Below are 19,760 nucleotides of genomic sequence, written 5' to 3'. Positions count from 1 at the left end.
ATGAAATTAACTCCCAGTTGTATCCAGTATCCCTAATGTAGAGGAGGGTGCATCAGGAGCCCTGGATGCATTAAATATCCCTGCAGGTTTACGTGAAGTATTTTCATGTGAAAAGACTGGGGTCCTGATTAGAGGTGAGGTAGTGTGTTGTAGATGCAATTGTAGCACTTCTTCTGGTCACAGAGGGCAGTTTGTGGGAAGTGATGGGAGGGAAAGGGAATTCTGGAGGGAAAGGTTCCTATGGAAAATGGAGAGGGGAGGATGTGTCTGATGGTGGAAATCCTGTTGTAGATTCAGAAATTAGAGTATAATAATTTGGATGAGGAGGGTGGTAGGTGAGGACAAGAGGTATTCAGTCCTTGTGGTGTCTCTATGTGGAAGGAGTTATTGCAGATGTGTGGGAAATGAGATGTGAATGAGTTTATGGCAGTAGAGGGGAAGATGCATTTTTTTGAAGAAGGAATTCTGGAATGGAAAACCTCATCCTGGGAGCAGATGTGGCAGAGTCTAAGGAATTGAGGGAAGGCTATAGAATTCTTACAGGAGTCAGAATGAGAAGAGGTGTAATTGAGGTAACTGTGGGAGTTGGTGGTTTTATTGAATACGTGGGTAGATAGTTTGTCTCTCAAGATGGAGACAAACAGATTGGGAAAGAGGAGAGTGTTGCCAGAGGTGGACCAAGTGAATTTGAGTTCTGGTTGAAAGTTGGCAGCAAAGTGGATAAAGTTGATGAGCAGGAGGCAACACCAATGTAGTCGTCAATGTAGCAGAGCAATACTAGGTGTGTTCAGAAGTAGAAAGAAACTTAGAGCAAGTACATAGTGCTCTTAGAAAGGAAGTTTAGTCATGTAGCAGCACAGTTTATGCAGTGGTTAGCACAAAGCTAATTACAGAGCCATTGATCAAGGTTCAAATTTAATGCTGCATGTAAAGAGTTTGTATGTTCTTTCCCAGTCTGCATGGGTTTCCTCTGGAGGCTTTGCCTTCCTTTGATGTTCCAAAGACTTGTGAGGTTGAGTAGTTTAATTGGTCACATAGGTGTATTTGGGCGGGGCAGACTCATTGGTCCGAGAGGCCTGTTACTGTGCTGTATCTCTAAATTAAAAAAAAACTTTCAGGGACAACACTTCATCCCTCCTCATATTCATTAAAAGGAATATTATGAATTTCTTGGTCTTTATCGCTCTTTCAGAAACCTCAGGAGCTGTTGTTTGCTTGATGTGACAATGCTTTTTCGTATTTTTGAATGTGCATGGAGTTTGTTGCAGGGATGGATGACAAGAAAGATAATTGACAAGATGTAACTTCTGATATTCCTCCATATAATTTGTAAGATTACTTATTTCACTTCGCGAAGTAGATTGGATGACGGCTTAACCAAACATTTTCATTGTGTCTATGGCTTCAAGCTCGAACTTCAAGCGGCCAAACATTTTAATTCCCCCTACCATTCTTATGTCTGTCCTCTGCCTTATCCTGTGCTAGGGTTGATGCCAATGATGTACATTTGAAACAGCAAATCATATTCCTCCTGGACCTTAAATCCAACATATATTAACATCAATATTTTTTCCTATTTTGGGTAACCCCAGGCTTCATTCCACTGTATCAATCTTTCTTTTAACTCTCTCTCTCTCTTTTATCTCTCTCTCTCTTTTATCTCTCTCTCTCTTTTATCTCTCACTCTTTTATCTCTCTCTCTTTTATCTCTCGCTCTCTTTTATCTCTCGCTCTCTTTTATCTCTCGCTCTCTTTTATCTCTCGCTCTCTTTTATCTCTCGCTCTCTTTTATCTCTCGCTCTCTTTTATCTCTCGCTCTCTTTTATCTCTCGCTCTCTTTTATCTCTCGCTCTCTTTTATCTCTCGCTCTCTTTTATCTCTCGCTCTCTTTTATCTCTCGCTCTCTTTTATCTCTCGCTCTCTTTTATCTCTCGCTCTCTTTTATCTCTCGCTCTCTTTTATCTCTCGCTCTCTTTTATCTCTCGCTCTCTTTTATCTCTCGCTCTCTTTTATCTCTCGCTCTCTTTTATCTCTCGCTCTCTTTTATCTCTCGCTCTCTTTTATCTCTCGCTCTCTTTTATCTCTCGCTCTCTTTTATCTCTCGCTCTCTTTTATCTCTCGCTCTCTTTTATCTCTCGCTCTCTTTTATCTCTCGCTCTCTTTTATCTCTCGCTCTCTTTTATCTCTCGCTCTCTTTTATCTCTCGCTCTCTTTTATCTCTCGCTCTCTTTTATCTCTCGCTCTCTTTTATCTCTCGCTCTCTTTTATCTCTCGCTCTCTTTTATCTCTCGCTCTCTTTTATCTCTCGCTCTCTTTTATCTCTCGCTCTCTTTTATCTCTCGCTCTCTTTTATCTCTCGCTCTCTTTTATCTCTCGCTCTCTTTTATCTCTCGCTCTCTTTTATCTCTCGCTCTCTTTTATCTCTCGCTCTCTTTTATCTCTCGCTCTCTTTTATCTCTCGCTCTCTTTTATCTCTCGCTCTCTTTTATCTCTCGCTCTCTTTTATCTCTCGCTCTCTTTTATCTCTCGCTCTCTTTTATCTCTCTCTCTCTTTTATCTCTCTCTCTCTTTTATCTCTCTCCTTTTAACACTCTCTCTCCTTTTAACTCTCTCTCTCCTTTTATCTCTCTCCTTTTATCTCTCTCTCTCCTTTTATCACTCTCTCTCCTTTTATCTCTCTCTCTCCTTTTATCTCTCTCTCTCCTTTTATCTCTCTCTCTCCTTTTATCTCTCTCTCCTTTTATCTCTCTCTCTCCTTTTATCTCTCTCTCTCCTTTTATCTCTCTCTCTCCTTTTATCTCTCTCTCTCCTTTTATCTCTCTCTCTCCTTTTATCTCTCTCTCTCCTTTTATCTCTCTCTCTCCTTTTATCTCTCTCTCTCCTTTTATCTCTCTCTCTCTCCTTTTATCTCTCTCTCTCTCCTTTTATCTCTCTCTCTCTCCTTTTATCTCTCTCTCTCTCCTTTTATCTCTCTCTCTCTCCTTTTATCTCTCTCTCTCTCCTTTTATCTCTCTCTCTCTCCTTTTATCTCTCTCTCTCTCTCCTTTTATCTCTCTCTCTCCTTTTATCTCTCTCTCTCTCTCCTTTTATCTCTCTCTCTCTCCTTTTATCTCTCTCTCTCTCTCCTTTTATCTCTCTCTCTCTCCTTTTATCTCTCTCTCTCTCCTTTTATCTCTCTCTCTCTCCTTTTATCTCTCTCTCTCTCCTTTTATCTCTCTCTCTCTCCTTTTATCTCTCTCTCTCTCCTTTTATCTCTCTCTCTCTCCTTTTATCTCTCTCTCTCTCCTTTTATCTCTCTCTCTCTCCTTTTATCTCTCTCTCTCTCCTTTTATCTCTCTCTCTCTCCTTTTATCTCTCTCTCTCTCTCCTTTTATCTCTCTCTCTCTCTCCTTTTATCTCTCTCTCCTTTTATCTCTCTCTCCTTTTATCTCTCTCTCTCTCCTTTTATCTCTCTCTCTCTCCTTTTATCTCTCTCTCTCTCCTTTTATCTCTCTCTCTCTCCTTTTATCTCTCTCTCTCTCTCCTTTATCTCTCTCTCTCTCTCCTTTTATCTCTCTCTCTCTCTCCTTTTATCTCTCTCTCTCTCTCCTTTTATCTCTCTCTCTCTCTCCTTTTATCTCTCTCTCTCTCTCTCCTTTTATCTCTCTCTCTCTCTCCTTTTATCTCTCTCTCTCTCTCCTTTTATCTCTCTCTCTCTCTCCTTTTATCTCTCTCTCTCTCTCCTTTTATCTCTCTCTCTCTCTCCTTTTATCTCTCTCTCTCTCCTTTTATCTCTCTCTCTCTCCTTTTATCTCTCTCTCTCTCCTTTTATCTCTCTCTCTCTCTCCTTTTATCTCTCTCTCTCTCTCCTTTTATCTCTCTCTCTCTCTCTCCTTTTATCTCTCTCTCTCTCCTTTTATCTCTCTCTCTCTCTCCTTTTATCTCTCTCTCTCTCCTTTTATCTCTCTCTCTCTCCTTTTATCTCTCTCTCTCCTTTATCTCTCTCTCTCTCCTTTTATCTCTCTCTCTCTCCTTTTATCTCTCTCTCTCTCCTTTTATCTCTCTCTCTCTCCTTTTATCTCTCTCTCTCTCCTTTTATCTCTCTCTCTCTCTCCTTTTATCTCTCTCTCTCTCTCCTCTTATCTCTCTCTCTCTCTCCTCTTATCTCTCTCTCTCCTCTTATCTCTCTCTCTCCTCTTATCTCTCTCTCTCCTCTTATCTCTCTCTCTCCTCTTATCTCTCTCTCTCTCTCTTATCTCTCTCTCTCCTCTTATCTCTCTCTCTCTCCTCTTATCTCTCTCTCTCTCCTCTTATCTCTCTCTCTCCTCTTATCTCTCTCTCTCTCTCCTCTTATCTCTCTCTCTCTCTCCTCTTATCTCTCTCTCTCTCTCCTCTTATCTCTCTCTCTCTCTCCTCTTATCTCTCTCTCTCTCTCCTCTTATCTCTCTCTCTCTCTCCTCTTATCTCTCTCTCTCTCTCCTCTTATCTCTCTCTCTCTCTCCTCTTATCTCTCTCTCTCTCTCCTCTTATCTCTCTCTCTCTCTCCTCTTATCTCTCTCTCTCTCTCCTCTTATCTCTCTCTCTCTCTCCTCTTATCTCTCTCTCTCTCCTCTTATCTCTCTCTCTCTCCTCTTATCTCTCTCTCTCCTCCTCTTATCTCTCTCTCTCTCTCTTATCTCTCTCTCTCTCTTATCTCTCTCTCTCCTCTTATCTCTCTCTCTCCTCTTATCTCTCTCTCTCCTCTTATCTCTCTCTCTCCTCTTATCTCTCTCTCTCCTCTTATCTCTCTCTCTCTCCTCTAATCTCTCTCTCTCCTCTAATCTCTCTCTCTCCTCTTATCTCTCTCTCTCTCCTCTTATCTCTCTCTCTCTCCTCTTATCTCTCTCTCTCTCCTCTTATCTCTCTCTCTCTCCTCTTATCTCTCTCTCTCTCCTCTTATCTCTCTCTCTCTCCTCTTATCTCTCTCTCTCCTCTTATCTCTCTCTCCTCTTATCTCTCTCTCTCTCTCCTCTAATCTCTCTCTCTCCTCTTATCTCTCTCTCTCTCCTCTTATCTCTCTCTCTCCTCTTATCTCTCTCTCTCTCCTCTTATCTCTCTCTCTCTCCTCTTATCTCTCTCTCTCTCCTCTTATCTCTCTCTCTCCTCTTATCTCTCTCTCTCTCCTCTTATCTCTCTCTCTCTCCTCTTATCTCTCTCTCTCTCCTCTTATCTCTCTCTCTCTCCTCTTATCTCTCTCTCTCTCCTCTTATCTCTCTCTCTCCTCTAATCTCTCTCTCTCTCCTCTAATCTCTCTCTCTCTCCTCTAATCTCTCTCTCTCTCCTCTTATCTCTCTCTCTCCTCTAATCTCTCTCTCTCCTCTTATCTCTCTCTCTCTCCTCTTATCTCTCTCTCTCCTTTATCTCTCTCGCTCCTTTCTCTCTCTCTCCTTTTATCTCCCTCTCTCCTTTTATCTCCCTCTCTCCTTTTATCTCTCTCTCGCTCCTTTTATCTCTCTCTCGCTCCTTTTATCTCTCTCTCGCTCCTTTTATCTCTCTCTCGCTCCTTTTATCTCTCTCTCGCTCCTCTTATCTCTCTCTCTCTTATCTCTCTCTCTCTTATCTCTCTCTCTCCTCTTATCTCTCTCCTCTTATCTCTCTCTCCTCTTATCTCTCTCTCCTCTTATCTCTCTCTCCTCTTATCTCTCTCTCCTCTTATCTCTCTCTCCTCTTATCTCTCTCTCCTCTTATCTCTCTCTCCTCTTATCTCTCTCTCTCCTCTTATCTCTCTCTCTCCTCTTATCTCTCTCTCCTCTTATCTCTCTCTCCTCTTATCTCTCTCTCTCTCCTCTTATCTCTCTCTCTCCTCTTATCTCTCTCTCTCCTCTTATCTCTCTCTCTCCTCTTATCTCTCTCTCTCCTCTTATCTCTCTCTCTCTCCTCTTATCTCTCTCTCTCTCCTCTTATCTCTCTCTCTCTCCTCTTATCTCTCTCTCTCTCCTCTTATCTCTCTCTCTCTCCTCTTATCTCTCTCTCTCTCCTCTTATCTCTCTCTCTCCTCTTATCTCTCTCTCTCCTCTTATCTCTCTCTCTCCTCTTATCTCTCTCTCTCCTCTTATCTCTCTCTCTCTCCTCTTATCTCTCTCTCTCTCCTCTTATCTCTCTCTCTCTCTCCTCTTATCTCTCTCTCTCCTCTTATCTCTCTCTCTCTCCTCTTATCTCTCTCTCTCTCCTCTTATCTCTCTCTCTCTCCTCTTATCTCTCTCTCTCTCCTCTTATCTCTCTCTCTCTCCTCTTATCTCTCTCTCTCTCCTCTTATCTCTCTCTCTCTCCTCTTATCTCTCTCTCTCTCCTCTTATCTCTCTCTCTCTCCTCTTATCTCTCTCTCTCTCCTCTTATCTCTCTCTCTCTCCTCTTATCTCTCTCTCTCCTCTTATCTCTCTCTCTCCTCTTATCTCTCTCTCTCCTCTTATCTCTCTCTCTCCTCTTATCTCTCTCTCTCCTCTTATCTCTCTCTCTCCTCTCATCTCTCTCTCTCTCTCCTCTAATCTCTCTCTCTCCTCTAATCTCTCTCTCTCCTCTTATCTCTCTCTCTCTCCTCTTATCTCTCTCTCTCTCCTCTTATCTCTCTCTCTCTCCTCTTATCTCTCTCTCTCTCCTCTTATCTCTCTCTCTCTCCTCTTATCTCTCTCTCTCTCCTCTTATCTCTCTCTCTCTCCTCTTATCTCTCTCTCTCTCCTCTTATCTCTCTCTCTCTCCTCTTATCTCTCTCTCTCCTCTTATCTCTCTCTCCTCTTATCTCTCTCTCTCTCTCCTCTAATCTCTCTCTCTCCTCTTATCTCTCTCTCTCTCCTCTTATCTCTCTCTCTCCTCTTATCTCTCTCTCTCTCCTCTTATCTCTCTCTCTCTCCTCTTATCTCTCTCTCTCCTCTTATCTCTCTCTCTCCTCTTATCTCTCTCTCTCTCCTCTTATCTCTCTCTCTCTCCTCTTATCTCTCTCTCTCTCCTCTTATCTCTCTCTCTCTCCTCTTATCTCTCTCTCTCTCCTCTTATCTCTCTCTCTCTCCTCTTATCTCTCTCTCTCTCCTCTAATCTCTCTCTCTCCTTTTATCTCTCTCTCTCTCCTCTTATCTCTCTCTCTCTCCTCTTATCTCTCTCTCTCTCCTCTTATCTCTCTCTCTCCTCTTATCTCTCTCTCTCTCCTCTTATCTCTCTCTCCTCTTATCTCTCTCTCTCTCTCCTCTTATCTCTCTCTCTCTCCTCTTATCTCTCTCTCTCTCCTCTTATCTCTCTCTCTCTCCTCTTATCTCTCTCTCTCTCCTCTTATCTCTCTCTCTCCTCTAATCTCTCTCTCCTCTTATCTCTCTCTCCTCTTATCTCTCTCTCCTCTTATCTCTCTCTCTCTCCTCTTATCTCTCTCTCTCCTCTAATCTCTCTCTCTCTCCTCTAATCTCTCTCTCTCTCCTCTTATCTCTCTCTCTCTCCTCTTATCTCTCTCTCTCCTCTTATCTCTCTCTCTCCTCTTATCTCTCTCTCTCCTCTTATCTCTCTCTCTCCTCTTATCTCTCTCTCTCTCTCCTCTTATCTCTCTCTCTCTCTCCTCTTATCTCTCTCTCTCTCCTCTTATCTCTCTCTCTCTCCTCTTATCTCTCTCTCTCTCCTCTTATCTCTCTCTCTCTCCTCTTATCTCTCTCTCTCTCCTCTTATCTCTCTCTCTCTCCTCTAATCTCTCTCTCTCCTTTTATCTCTCTCTCTCCTCTTATCTCTCTCTCTCTCCTCTTATCTCTCTCTCTCTCCTCTTATCTCTCTCTCTCCTCTTATCTCTCTCTCTCTCCTCTTATCTCTCTCCTCTTATCTCTCTCTCTCTCTCCTCTTATCTCTCTCTCTCTCCTCTTATCTCTCTCTCTCTCCTCTTATCTCTCTCTCTCTCCTCTTATCTCTCTCTCTCTCCTCTTATCTCTCTCTCTCCTCTAATCTCTCTCTCCTCTTATCTCTCTCTCCTCTTATCTCTCTCTCCTCTTATCTCTCTCTCTCTCCTCTTATCTCTCTCTCTCCTCTAATCTCTCTCTCTCTCCTCTAATCTCTCTCTCTCTCCTCTTATCTCTCTCTCTCTCCTCTTATCTCTCTCTCTCTCCTCTTATCTCTCTCTCTCCTCTTATCTCTCTCTCTCCTCTTATCTCTCTCTCTCTCCTCTTATCTCTCTCTCTCTCTCCTCTTATCTCTCTCTCTCTCTCCTCTTATCTCTCTCTCTCTCCTCTTATCTCTCTCTCTCTCCTCTTATCTCTCTCTCTCTCCTCTTATCTCTCTCTCTCTCCTCTTATCTCTCTCTCTCCTCTTATCTCTCTCTCTCTCCTCTTATCTCTCTCTCTCTCTCTCTCCTCTTATCTCTCTCTTCTATCCAACACTACTATTGATTGAACTGTTACTCTGACTCCCCTCAGCTTTTCATTGTGTGCTCAAGATTCTAGAACCTGTTCTTTTTATGCTTTAAGGAATTTCGAAGGATTATGTATTTATGTGCAATATAAATGAAACAATACTGTAATCATAAATCCTGTGTCAGTTGATTCAAATAGCTGTATGTCAAATGGTGTTGCATAGTTACTGTGCTGCATCAGAACGATCCCTGGTTTTTACTGGATTAATTTTAATGATCAAATGTTTCTTGGATTTATATTCATGGTGTCTGTCTTGAGCTTTTCAATCTCGTGATGATTTCCTCTCTGCCTCTCATTTATGGGAGTAATGTACTTGTGTTGCTTTAACATGAGTATTGACCAATCCTATTCCTATTGTTGAAGACGAAGATTTGTTCAAATTTTCAAAACCGTTAACTTCTCGTTTGTTATGATTTCTAATTTGCTTCAATACCGTGGATGATTTTCTGCAACATTGGTATAAATTTCTCCATTTCACCATGGGCATATGCTAAGGAAATAATTTTTTTCAATATCCCTGAGCATAAAGCCTTCCAAAAGATAGTGGTCACAGCCCAGGACATCACAGGCAAAACCCATCCCGCTATTGAGAACATCTACAGGGAATGCTGCTGTCGGAAAGCAGCAGCAATCATCATGGACCCACACCACCCAGCACACAGTCTGCTCTTGCTCCTGCCATCAGGAAAGAGGTATGGGTACAACAAGATTCACTCCGCCAGGTTCAGGAACAACTGCTACCCCTCCATCAGACTCCTCAACAATAAAGTCAATCAGGGACTCAATTAAAGACTCTAAAGTCACATTATTGATTTTTAAAAATTTTCTTTGTATTGCACTTGTCAGATTGTTTGTTATCTGTTTAGTTCTTTATTTGTTTACATGTATACGCTGTGTCCAGTTTTTAGCACTACCAATAAGTGGTGATGCTGCTTCGTCCATAGTAAAAAGAATCTCAGGGTTGTATGTGTATCCTCAGCCTTTTCAGGGATTCTAGTAGGTATTGTTTGGTTCTTCTCAAAGTGGGCATAAAAGGTGTTCAGCTCATTGGGTAGTGAAGCCTTGCAGCCATCTATAGTGATTGCCTTAACCTTGTAGGTTGTAATGGCCTGCAGTCCCTACCATAGCTGGTGTGTATCTAGTTTCTTCCAGAATTGCCACTTTGCTTCGGAGATGACCTTCTGTAGGTCAGTCGTACCTGGACTTGTAAAGATCTCGACCCCCCAACCTTAAATGCCTTTGTTTTTTTCCCTCAGCAGGTTACGGATGCTCTGATTCATCCAGGGTTCTGTTTGGGGAACACCCTGAATTTGCGTATGGGGGCTCACTCATCAACGCAGGTCTTGATGAAATCGGTGACACCTGTTGCATATTCATTCAAGTCTATGGCTGTTTATTGAATAAGTTCCAGACCATTGATTCAAAGCAATCCTGCATACACTCCTCGGCCTCCCTTGACCACACCCTTGCCACCTTCACTAATGTTGCTGTGGCCTTCAGTCTCCTTGTATGCTGGTAGTTGAAGTACAGTCAGGTTATCAGACTTGTTGAAGTGCAATCATAGTATGGCTTGGTATGTGTTTTTCATGGAAGTGTAGCAGTGGTCGAATGTGTTGGTTTCCTTGGTCTCGCATGTGACGTGTTGGTGGTAGTTTGTCAGAGACTTCTTCAGGTTGGCCTGATTAAAATCTCCCACAATGATCGGAAAGGCAACTGGATGTGCTGCCTCATGGCTGTTTATCTCAGTGCTCAGTCCGTCCAGTGCCAGCCTGATGTTAGTCTGGAGCGGAATGTACACTGTAACTAGGATGGTGGCGGTGAACTCCCTGGCATGTAGAATGGGTGGCATTTGATTGCCAGTAGTTCCAGGATGGGGTGCAGGACTGGAACATGACCATCATGTCTGTGCACCACGATGAATTGATGATGGCATAAATGCTGTCTCCCATGGTTTTTACCGATGCCAGTGTTCGATCAGCGCGATGGAAGGTGTAGTAGCCCTTGAGCTTCAGTGCCATGTTGGAATGTCCATGTTTAGCCATGTTTCTGTAAAACACATCACGTAGCACTCCCTGATGTCTCTTTTGATGTTGGCCAGGAGAATGGTAGGGAGCGGAAGTCTCAGGTTCTGGCATCTGAGCTTGACCAGTACCTCCCACCGCATCCATGTGGTTGGGTCTTCTTTACCTGGCTCGTGGCTCTGCTGCTAGAATTGTTGTTGTATCTTCAGGAGTTGTTGTACCTGCTTGAGCTGTTTTAAACTCCCACTGAGTCTTAAATTGAGATGTCTTAAATCTATACCCACAAAACTTGAGGCTATGTCCCCTAGTTTGCATCTAACCTGCTAGTGGAAAGTACTTTCTTGCTTCTATCTTATTTGTTGCTTTCATAATTTTGTATGTCTCTGTAAGGTCCCGTCTCATCCTTCTAAACTTCAAAGAATATAGTTCCTTGCTGTTCACTCTTGTCATATAAGGTAACTTGTTAATTTCAAGAGTCAACAGCGTGAAACTCTTGTGCACCATCTCCGAAGTCAGTATACCTTTCTCAAATAAGGAGCCAGAACTGTCTATGATACATTTACAGCAGAATCTCCTTGGGTGGGGGAGGGGGGAGAACCGGCAGCGTGGGTCATGGGGGGCGGGGGAAGGGAGAACCGGCAGTGCGAGTCGTGGGGGGGTGGGGGGAGAGGGGAGAAGGGAGAACCGGCAGCGTGAGTCGTGGGGGGGGGGAGAAGGGAGAACCAGCAGCGTGAGTCGGTGGGGGGGGGGGGTAGAAGGGAGAATCAGCAGTGTGAGTCGTGGGGGGGGGAAGGGAGAATCGGCAGCGCGGGTCGTGGGGGGGGAAGGGAGAACTGGCAGCGCGAGTCGTGGGGGGGGGAGGGACCGGTAGCGAGAGTCGTGGGGGGGGGGGGGAGAGGGGAGAAGGGAGAACTGGCAGCGTGAGTTGTGGGGGGGGGGGGGAGAAGGGAGAACCGGCAACGTGAGTCATGGGGGGGGGGCGAAGGGAGAACCGGCAGCGCGAGTCGTGGGGGTGGGGAGAAGGAAGAACCGACAGTGCGTGTCCGGCAGCACAAGTCATGTGGGGGTGGGGGGGAGAAGGGAGAACTGACAGCGCGAGTCGTGGGGGCGGGGGTGGGGTGAAGATGGCAGTGCGACTGGAAGGGGGTGGGGGTGGATATGGCAGCACAATTTGGGTGGGTATAAATATGGCTTTCCGAAATTCGGGACACACTGTCCCCCAAGGGTTCCGGATAAAGGATTGTGTACCTGTACACAATTCCTCTTGAAATGAATGCCAACATAGCATTTGCTTTCTTCGCTACCAATTTCACCTGGTCATTAACCACGGGGACACCCAAGTCCCTTTGCACATCTGAGGTCTGAATTTTCACCCCATTCAAACAGTATTCTGCTTGTTTGTTTCCACTGCCAAACATTTCTCTATGTTAAATCACATCTGCCATAATTTTGCCCAGTCTCCTAATCTGTCTATATCCTGTGGATTTTTTTTCCTCTGTTAAGAATAGAGGGGTTTTCTCATCTTTTGTCCTCTTTTATAAGCCACATATATTTGTATTGATTTCTATGATTTTTCGTCCTGTTTATTTTGTTGTGGTTCTAAATTCACAAATAAAATTTTAAAAAAGAAAAATAGTTGACTTGTTTCTATCAACCTATCCAGTAAATACTTTTAATTTTTCCAGTCTATCTTAGCCAACTCACTCTTCATTTATCTATAATTAACTCTATGTGGATTAATATCTAGTTTCAGATTCAATTATGCCGCCCACTAATGCAATGTAAATTTCATCAGTCACTATTCCTGTCAGGATCCATCACTATAATTCTAATTAACCATCTCTCCTTTACAAGACATGATCTAAAATAGAATGTTTCCTGTTTGGTTCATGGCACATTTTCTTCCAGACACTAATGAAATGAAGAATTTGTCAATCTTCAGAATGAAATTAAATGCAGTATTTATATTTGGGACAACCATTCAATTGCATTTAATCCTTGGATCCAAATGTTCAGATGAGCTGAGGGTCTCAGAAAGATAAAACCTGGGGAAGGAATGGCCCATAATTCATATTGGTATGGAGTCTTTGTCCATTGGAATCAGAAACCACATCTCCTCACTGGCAATCAACGCCAGTGCACTTCAAGAATGCGTGCTTAGCCCACTGCTCTATTCGCTGTACAAACATGACTATGTAGCTAGGCTCAATTCAAAAGCAATCTACAAGTTTGCCGATAACATCATGGTCATCATCTGGATCACAGATGGGAATGAGGAAGTGTATAGGAGGGAGACAGATCAGCAAGTCAAGTGGTGTCACAACAGTGATCTTACAGTCAATGTTACCAAAACTAAGAGTTGAGTGTGGACTTCAGGAAAGGGAAATCAGGAGAACATGAACCAGTCATCATTGAGGGGTTAGCAGTGGAAAGGGTTAAAACTTCAAATTCCTGGGTGTCAACATCTCTGAAGATCTGTCATGGAGCCTTTATGTCGATGTAATCATGAAGAGGGCCTATACTTCATGAGAAGTTTGAGGAGATTTTGTATGTCACCAAAGACTCTTGCAAATTTCCACAGGTGGATCATGGAGAGCATTTTGACCGGTTGCATCATTGTCCAGTATGGAAGTGCCAATGCCCAGGGTAGGAAAACTACAGGACTCGGCTAACACCATTATGTCCGACAGTCCTCACTCTATCAGAGATATCTACAAGAAGTGGTGTCCTAAGAAAGCAGCCTCTATCCTCAAGGACCCCCACCACCCAGGCCATGCACTGTTCACATTGCTACTATTGAGAAGGAGGTACAGGAACAACCAGCAGCACAAGGATAATTTATTCATCTCTGCCATCAGATTTCTCTGTACTCCAAGCCCTCCAGTAGATGATGGCTTCCCGGATTACCTTCCCGATGACTAAATAGCCCACCAAGGCACATCGCCTTAATGTTCCCTGGGAGGTGGAGCTAACAGATGCTCCCGTAAATGCCCACTCCATGACAATCTGCATCCCCACACCAATGATGTGCTACTGCAGCTGGCCATGTCGGCCCCATTTTAGGAGGGCAGGGAACCTGGGCTGGATCATAGTCTCTACCTGTTCCCACAGTATGGTGCCATAATTGACCCCTTCTGGCAGCACCCACAAGATGTTGGCAATCATCTGCTGGTTAGACAGACCATCCAGGGTGCCTGCTTCCTGATGAGAGAGAGAGAGGAATTGGGAGCCCACTCATTTCCCAACTGAAGCAGTGGGATGGCTAAGTGTTCACCTGCCATTGGACGTATCAGTGCCCTTGCTCAGTTGGTCCCTTCTCAGAGTAGTCCTGGGACTCAATTATCTCACAATGACCACCTACATTCCCACCTGAGGTGCCTCCATTGACAGCTACCTCCCTGTTTTGGAGATTCAGTGGGTGCCCTCATTGCAGATCTGGGACTGCATGGTCACTGGTCATTGGTAGCGAAGAAGGCTCGGGCACGCAGGGAGAAGGAAGTATGTTGTGGGATTCCTTTTCTCAATACCCATCCCCTGCTGGACAATGTGAGCCAAACTAGTGAAGTTCTTGCAGCTGCTGTATTTCAATCAGTTTCAATCAAACCTCCATGATTTTAAATCCTAATTTGGTCACTTGTTCTTGACCAATCTGCACAGCCTCTTGCAGTTCCCAACACTCATGTTGCAGGGATCCTATCTCCCTATCTTCCTGGGTCCTCTGACTACTTAACTCAGATATGATATCCCACTGGTGTCTAAGTAGGGATATCAGTAACTTTAGGGATTCACTATGACTTCTCCTTGGCCTTGGGAAACCCCAGTAACTCCAGGTGGGAGACCACGTGTTGCCCTATCTTCTTTTCCACAAGGGTCTAAGCTGTCAACACAATCGACTGGTATGACGTGGCTTTCCAGCCACATGGCCAAATGGCTGAACCCCTGACGATCATCGGTACACCCGGGGATTTTATAATCCGACCCTAGGTCCCGAAGGTTTGCCTCCTGCTGCCTCCATTTCTGAAATAAGTGATGTGGTCTCTGTCGGTGAACAGGTACACAATCGTGCAGTCACCTGCAGGATGCCCACACACACACACAATTAAGACTTCATGTGTGTCCAATTTTAACTCTTTGAACCCTGCTGGCAGCACCATTTGTTGTGTTTGCATAGGTTATCAGGTTCAGTGGATTCACAGAGCTGAGTCTGGACACTTGTATTAACACATGGGAAAGAAACAGATTATTAAATGGTACACAAATACTAATTCACATAAGCGACGGTACAGACATTCATCTTGGATTTCAGTTAAACTCCGATAACGGTAAACCTATATTCGTCCCCGCTCACTCACAGGGACTCCTACGCACATTCCCGGTTCTCTGATCAACAGGGGTGCAGCTGCACTGCAAGTATTGGTCTATTGCAATACTACAGCTCAGCTTCAGTGTAGTGCACACTTCACTCGTGACCCTTACAGCAACGTCCACAGTAGCAACCTGACGTGGAGTGGTGTCCAGAGCTTGGACCATGAGGCAGAGAGAGCAATTGTGCTCTGCACTGGTGCTAAATACAGTGGTAATCTGTGCTACTAGCCAGTGATGACCTTGGGTGATTTAAATTAGCAAGGTATGCACTGATTAATGGCTGGAGTCCAACCTTGACTGACAGGTGATGTGATTCTAAATAAGTTTCAGACGGGGACGACACGTGACTACCCGCAATACACACATTCCAGATAGGCAAAGAGGCACACCTCCACACAAAATTACAGACAAGTTTTTTTTTTATAAAGAAATGCATTTTAAAATATAGATATCACTGGGAAAACTGGAACCTGATGTGCCACTGTAATTGGCCTTGATGGGGGAGGGAGGTAAGTAGTGGCATGTTTCTAGTGATTTTGAATGGTGGAAGTTTGTTCGGTAAAGATGCTTCCAATACAGTACCCTTGGGTTGGGAGGTTGAGAAACTTTATTTCATGCGTCCTATAAGCGGTACAGATTTTAACCAAGCAAGAACACTTTTTTGATAAACACAAATTAGTAGATGCTGAATTGTTGAGCAAACAAAGAATTGCTGGAGGAACTCTGAAGGTCAGGCAGCATCTGTAGGTAGAAATCGTATATCAACATTTCACGTGTGAACAGTTTCTCAAGCTGGATGGTTTTTTTTTGTCCTATTTTCTTGAGGAAAGTATTTAATCACAGTTCTGATTTGTGCTTTGAAAACAGTGAGTCGTTTGGGGAGGGGGGCGGTCAAGCTGAAATGCTTGAAGAATGATGATCTTCTTCAGCAGAATCTGAGACTCCTTACTTCTATTCTGATTTTTTGGTCGATGAGGCCAATATGTGACCAGCAGGTCTTTCTTAGATAGGATAAGCAATGGCCCAATTGGGACAATGAGTGGTTTGTTTGTGAGTTGCTTCCATTGCTTTGGTAGGTCTTCTATGTACCCCTAACACATGATTGAGATGCTTAATATCACCCTGAAAGCTCCTGATGGAGCAGTCACAAGATAGAGACAGAGGGGCTACTACGTCAGGATGCATTGACTACGTCCTTGAATCTTCTCTTTGCTAATCTCTTCTTGTCATGATGTCTGGAAATGAGTGTCTATTTCAGAAGACTGGTGATAACGTCAATGTAGCTGACTGAGCTGAACTTGGACCTCAATACTGGAGATTGATAGCCTGAGAGAGTTCAGGGAGGATGCGTTCCTTACCCTTCCAGTAAATATTATTGAAAAGGCAGAATTACTTTAAATTTTGATGCTCTTGTGTCTGTCTGGTTGCCTCTTGTATTAATTGGTTTGAGGCATGATGGTTCTCCTGGCTGCTCACCATATGCATGAAATGCACTTAATTTTATTTCCAATATTCAAGAATTTCTTTTATTGTCGTGTAATAAAACAGATGTAATATTACATGAAATTGCATTTAGTTTGCCATAAGGCAGATGAAGATTCACCATCACCTCAAATTGCCTGTCACTCCTTGCGATTAGCGGATAAAGAGTCCCTTCAAGGTCACTGAGTGTCCTTGGGTTCATCGCCGGTGCTCCCAGAGCCTCTGCAGCTACACAGACTTCAGTCCAAACCATCAGCAACATGAACTCCAGATCGAAACCTTCGACATGATCAGGAAGTCTGCAGTGTCTTCTGCATCCACTCGCATTCCCGGTTCTGATACCTGCTACCCCTTCAGCCAGTCTCCAGCATTCCGCAGCCTGGTGTGAGCCCTCAGCTTGTGTGGGTTCCTCACTTTGAGTCACCACCAGCCCACTGTCTTCGCATTCTTCAACTGCAGAGCCCCATAGGGTTGCCTTCTCTACTTCTCAAACAACACTGGGTGGACTCCCTGTTTTCTGGTTCTCTGGATCAGTCCACTGCTTCCCTGGAATCTGCAACCCCTCGAGGCTGCTGCAGAACACCGGCGTCGCCATCTTGGGCACAGATCCCACAGTCACAGGATCTTAAAGATGTGACCGACATCAACCACATGAAACATGGTGAATGTTAAATGCAGGCTTTAATAGAGTGATATATACAGCTAGGTCTTGCCTCTGAACAAGCCCAGGTCAGAAGGAGGAGCATGAGCTCTAATTGGCTTTATATACAGGGTCGTCAGGTGGTGGCCCTTAGTGAACTAGTGGTGTAATGGCATATCACCACATTCACACCCCCCCTTAAAGGAATTTGACCACTCCCCTCCCCCAATCCCTGGCAAGTTCATAAGTCCAGGATCTGGCGGGCTTTCCTTAGTCTCTTGGACCTTCGGGATACTGGGGCAGGGGAGATGGGAGGTATTGGGGACAGGGGGTCCTGACGTGGGGTGGTTGAGGGTGCAGGGCTGCTGGTTGGCTGCAGAGTAGGGGTATGCTGGGGGAATGTAGGGCTTTCCGGATGGGTACTGGCTGTTGGTGGTGTTTCGGTCAGTGGTTTATTTTGGAGTGATATTGATGGTCGGTTGTCCTAGTGTCTGCTGTCCTTGCTGGTCCATCGGGGTCCATGGGGTCTGTGATCCTACCTTGTTGTACACGATACTGGCCGGAGCGATGTCCCTGAAGGCTACCGAATCTTTCCGTCTGTCCCTGAATGTGACGACCACGTAGTGGGGGTTCACGTGCCTCAACTCTACTGGCTCCACCAGCAGGTCTGTTTTGTGGGGCCTGCAGTTCTTCCGGAGGGGCGCCGGACCCAGTGTCATCAGCCATCTAGGCAGCACCATGCCTGTCATGGCTTTTCTTGAAAAGAAAACAAGCAGTCATGTGGAGTAATGTTTGAGGCATTTGTGATGTTTGTGAGCGTATCAAATGTAAAGCCTCCGGTAACACATCCTGCCATCTTGCCACAGTTAGATCTTTTGCCTTTAAGGTCAACAGTATTGTTTTACAAATAGTGGCATTTTCATTTTACAGTTGCCCATTACCCCTGGGGTTGTAGCTTCTAGTGCGGCTTGTGGTGACACCTCTGTTCCGTAGGTACAGCTGGACTTCTGCACTCAGATGGAACAGCCCTTGTTTACTGTCCTTACTTCCTCCACCGAGAACGGGAGATTGTGGATCCTTATGAAATGGAGCAATCTAGCGACCCTTAGGTGGCCCAGCTTATTGTGCAAACTCTGCAGCTGGGGCTTGTGATTGAGGGCCGCGCAGATGCCCCTGGACAGTGCATCTGGAGGCTCATTGAGCTTCCTGGGCTGGTATAGAATGTCGTAATTGTACGTGGACAATTCTATCCTCCTGCGCAAAATTTTGTTGTTTTTTTTTATTTTCCCCCTGTTCTGGTTGTCGAACAAGAATGCCACGGATCATTGGCCAGGTAATGACTCCAATGCCTTGCCGCTTCTACAATGGCCTGTGACTCCTTCTCCACTGCCGAGTGTCTCACCTCTGACCCCTGTAGGGTCAGCGAGAAAAAGGCTACTGGTGGCCCCTCCTGATTCAGTGTGGCCACCAGTGCTACATGTACCATCTCTATTTGGAAGGGGATCGTCTCATCTATGGCCCGCAGGGTTGCTTTTGCAATCAGGTCCCTAATCTCTGTAAAGACTTTGACAGCCGCTGGGCTGAGGGGAAACGCCAAGACTTTTATGAGCGGGCAGGTCCTGTTGGCATAGTTGGGAACCCACTGTGCATAGTACACGAAAAGTCCCAAACATCTCTTTAACGTTTTCTGTGAGTGAGGAACTGGGAGGTCTAGGAGTGGGCACATGTGGGCAGGGTCCGGACTGATTTCCCTGTTTTGAACTACATATCCCAGGATGGCTAGTTTCTTAGTGCTAAAGACACATTTGTCCTTATTGTATGTTAGGTTACGTTCCTTAGCTGCCTGGAAGAAGTGCTTGAGGTTCATATCATGGTCGGCTTGAGAATGGCTGCAAATGGTAACATTGTCGAGGTAAGGGAACACCACCTGGAGTTGATACTCGTCTACTATGCGGTCCATTCCCGCTGGAACAGTGACAGCCCATTAGTGATGCAGAAGGGGAGACTGAGAAACTGGTACAGTCTGCCATCTGCCTCAAACGCCATGTATATGCGGTCGCTCTCGCTGATAGGCAACTGGTGATACACTGCCTTGAGGTCTATAGTGGAGAACACCTTGTACTGCGCAATGCTGTTCACCATGTCCACTATGCGTGGTAGTGTGTAGGCGTCCAGCAGCGTAAACTTGTTGATGGTCTGGCTGTAGTCGACCACCATCCGCTGCTTTTCCCCTGACCTTACTACAACTAATTGGGCTCTCCAGGGGTTGGAGCTCTTCTCTATAATGGCCTCTTGTAGGAGTCTGCGAACCTCCGCTCTAATGAACTCTCTATCCCACGGGCTGTAACTCCTGCTCTTGGTGGCTATTGGCCTGCAGTCCGGGGTGAGATGAGTGAATAGCGGGGGAGGTTCTACATTCAGGGCTGTCAGGTTACAGAAGAAGCAGCGGGGGGACGGGGTCCATTATAAACCATTGTGATGCTCTTCAATTGACATTGAAAGTCCAGCCCGAGCAGGACGGGAGCACAGAGGCGGGGGAGAGCTAACAATTTAAATTCCTCACACTCTGTGCCTTGTACTTCCAACGTGACCTTGCAGAAGTGTGTCACTTCAGCTGTGTGGCTGTTGGATGCGAACAAAATCTGGTGGTCATTGGAGTATGTGTTTAGGGCAAGGTGCTCTACTAGCCCCCGGTCTATGAAACTTTCAGTATTCCTGCTGTTCATCAGGCAATTTACTTTCAACCCATTAATTTTAATACTAAGAGTCGCATTCAATAAATCGCATGGACTCGCCTGGTTCAGACGTAGAGAGGTTATAGAGAGGCCAGCATGGCATGTGTGCCGTTCTGGTATTCAG

General features: G+C 45.0%; 1 protein-coding gene across 7 annotated transcripts in view; it reads left to right on the top strand.

Annotated features, from left to right (window-relative positions):
• Window positions 1–19,760, top strand: part of ralgapa2 (Ral GTPase activating protein catalytic subunit alpha 2) — a 521,318-nt gene that overhangs the window by 32,223 nt on the left and 469,335 nt on the right. The window lies entirely within an intron of this gene.

The sequence above is a fragment of the Narcine bancroftii genome, chromosome 4 (genome assembly GCF_036971445.1).
Source record: "Narcine bancroftii isolate sNarBan1 chromosome 4, sNarBan1.hap1, whole genome shotgun sequence".
Classification (NCBI taxonomy): Eukaryota; Metazoa; Chordata; class Chondrichthyes; order Torpediniformes; family Narcinidae; genus Narcine; species Narcine bancroftii.
This window is presented reverse-complemented; position numbering and strand designations above follow the sequence as displayed.